The following is a 3286-nucleotide window of genomic DNA, read 5'->3' on the forward strand; positions in this document are numbered from 1 at the left end:
ATGTGTACGACTTCCTTACTGTCTGTGCATACAAGGGCATCACTTTGAAACCAGAAAAATTCAAGTTTTGCAAGAAAGAAGTGGAATTTGTCGGATTCGACGTCGGTTGGGACTCCTACAAGCCTTCAGAAGATTATTTATCTGCCATAAAACGTTTTTCTATGCCCCAAAAGCCCACAATATCCGACATCAGGTCATGGTATGGTTTTGTCAATCAGCTGGCCCCCTTCCTGACAACGGCGCCCATCATGACCCACTTTAGAGACCTGCTGAAGAAGCCCTCGGGCAAACAGGTTTATTGGGATGAGTACCTTCAGGAAAAGTTTCGTCAAGTACAAGACATCGTCTGCAAGTTGGCCAAGGACGGCCTCACCTACTACGATAAGCTGCGGCCGACTGTTGCAGTCACTGACTGGAGTAAGGAGGGGGTGGGCTTCGTCATCCTCCAACAATATTGCAGTTGCACCTCCGTCGAAACCCCCTTCTGTTGTAGAGATGGTTGGAGAATAGCACTTTGCGGCAGTCGGTTCCTCACGCCCGCCGAGTCTGGGTATGCAGCTGTGGAGGGGAAGCCCCTGCAGTGGCGTGGTGCTTAAAAAAGGCAAGGTTGTTCTTATTGGGCTGCCCGAACTTAACCATTGTCACGGACCACCGCCCCTTAGTCAAGTTACTAGGCAATAGGAGTCTCGGCGACATTACCAACCCCAGACTGTTTAGATTAAAGGAGAAAACATTATTGTACAATTTCAACGTTAAATATCTACCAGGCAAGAGAAATCATGCTGCTGACTTTCTCTCTCGTTTTCCTACCCTGAGGACGACGCCAGATGGACAGGATGCGAGCTTCAACGAAGAATTAACGATTGCCATGGTGTCAGCAATCGCAGAAAACCTACAGGAGCAGTGCACTATAGACGAGAAAACTGTTGAAGAGGCAGCCCTGGACGACCCAGCATATCAGCTGCTAGTCGCTCGAGTGAATGCAGGGGATTGGAACCCGAAGAAATCTCAAGAAATTGCATGTTTGAGGCCCTTCTACGGCATCAGAGAACGTCTCTATATATCTGGTAACCTGGTCACATACTGTTTCAACGACAACTGCATCCGCCTTGTCATTCCCGAAGGGCTCCGTCACCAGATAACTGCCAACCTCCATGCTGGACATCAAGGCCTAGATACAATGTTGAGGAGAGCGAGACATTCGGTCTATTGGCCAGGCATCGAGGGTGACCTCCAGCATCATCGTTCACGATGTACATCGTGCGACGCCCACGCACCATCACTTCCTGCCGAAGTCATGAAAATGACCCCTGCCCCAGAGTATCCGTTCCAACAGACTGTCATGGACCTGTTTCAGCTCGAAGGACGCATGTATATGGCATATTGTGACAGGCTTACAGGCTGGCTAGAAATAGCCCACTTCCCCAATGGCACCTCGTCTGCAAAGGTCATGACAAAACTTAGGCATTACTTTACTCGATGGGGAGCACCCGAACAATTGTCTACCGACGGCGGCACCAACCTGGTGAGTGAAGAGATGATGACCTTCTACAGGAGATGGAGAGTTGACATACGCTTATCATCGGCCCACTATCCGCAGTCAAATGGGAGAGCCGAGGCCGCGGTTAAGTCCGCGAAAAGGATAATTAGAACAAGTATCAGTGGGACTGGAAGCCTCGATAACGACAAGGTATCATTGGCCATGCTACAATACCTGAACACGCCTTTAAGAGGTATAAATAAATCTCCGGCGTAACTGGCAACCGGGAGACAGTTACGGGATGGTGTACCGACTGCAAAACTCAACTATATGATAGACCAACATTGGAGAAAATCCATTAGAAAAAGAGAACTTCAAGTAGCAGAGAAAAATGAGAAGATAATCGAAAGCGGCAGTGACAGGAGGCTAACGCCCTTACAGCCAGGCACTCACGTTAGGATTCAGAACCAGATGACCAAGGCCTGGGACAGGCTGGGAATCATAGTCGAGCAACGACCTCATAGACAGTACGTCGTGAGACTAGATGGTAGTGGGCGTCCGTCCATGAGGAACAGAAGACACCTCAAGGTCACTGAACTGCCCGTCAATGAGACAAGAGGAGCCACTCCTACCGACGACGAAGTGGGTCATGAGCCTAAGTTTCCCCCATCAGCGCCAGAGGTACGGCCTCCAAGGAAGAGAGAGGCCCCTGCCTGGATGAACGATTATGTTTAATTATCTCTGCTTTGATCTTGCATTTATAAAATAAAAAAATTCTGTTTTATTTTACTGCACTTAGACGTGCATTGATTTCATTTACAAAATTATATTTTGTAGGAAATTTTATGTTAGGTTGGTGTTGCATTCACGACTCAATTTTAGTGCACATCTTACAATGCTGATGTAATTATTGTTTCATTGAGGTTACGTTAATGATGTCGATGTTGTTATCTCTCCCTCCCTCTCTCTCTCTCTCTCTCTCTCTCTTTTCTCTCTCTCTCTCTCTCTCTCTCTCTCTCTCTCTCTCTCTCTCTCTCTCTCTCTCTCTCTCTCTCTCTCTCTCTATCCCATCTGAACGTTACCATTAATTATTACGATTATGATTTACCTTATATGTCTGATGTTTTACATTAAGAGAGTATAGAATTTTGTTTATCATATCTGTTTTTTATATTGTCATTTATAAGTTTTGAAAATATTACCCTCGTAATATTTTGGGAGGGAGATGTAAGATGAGGCTGCTTGCAGCGCCTAAGCTCCGCCCACATAAGTGACGTCATTGTCTACGTCACGGGCTATCTGTATTTCCTTCCGCTGTGCATGATGCAGCAGCGTCAGTTGCAATGAAGATAAGAAACAACGCTGACTGTCATTTCTTGATCCTGCCTAGTTTAAGATCTAACAGATACAAATTTCTTATGTTTATAAAACAGATTTTGAGCGAAGCGAAAAATCTATTTTTGGGTGAGATAGCCATGGCGTCCTGATGGAAGGTTCCTTTTTGGTAGCTTCCTTGGGTAAATAACTACTAGATATTCCCAGAGAATTTAACCACAGGTTATCACAGAATTCTAACTTCTGGAGCGAGTATCCTAAAGGTTTCCCTTTAAGACATCGTATATCAACAGGGGACGCATGTATTAACGCGCCACATAGCTATCTGCACCCCACATAGAGTTAACACTTCGATGTGTAGGGGCGGAGAATAGCTGGGGAGCCGTTCCACAGCTAATCTCGTCCGTGGCTACTTTTGGTACTCGAGATGTAAACAAACGGGCGCCATTGCTAATTGACGTCACGTCCGTC

This window comes from Palaemon carinicauda, chromosome 18, assembly GCF_036898095.1.
Source record: "Palaemon carinicauda isolate YSFRI2023 chromosome 18, ASM3689809v2, whole genome shotgun sequence".
Classification (NCBI taxonomy): domain Eukaryota; kingdom Metazoa; phylum Arthropoda; class Malacostraca; order Decapoda; family Palaemonidae; genus Palaemon; species Palaemon carinicauda.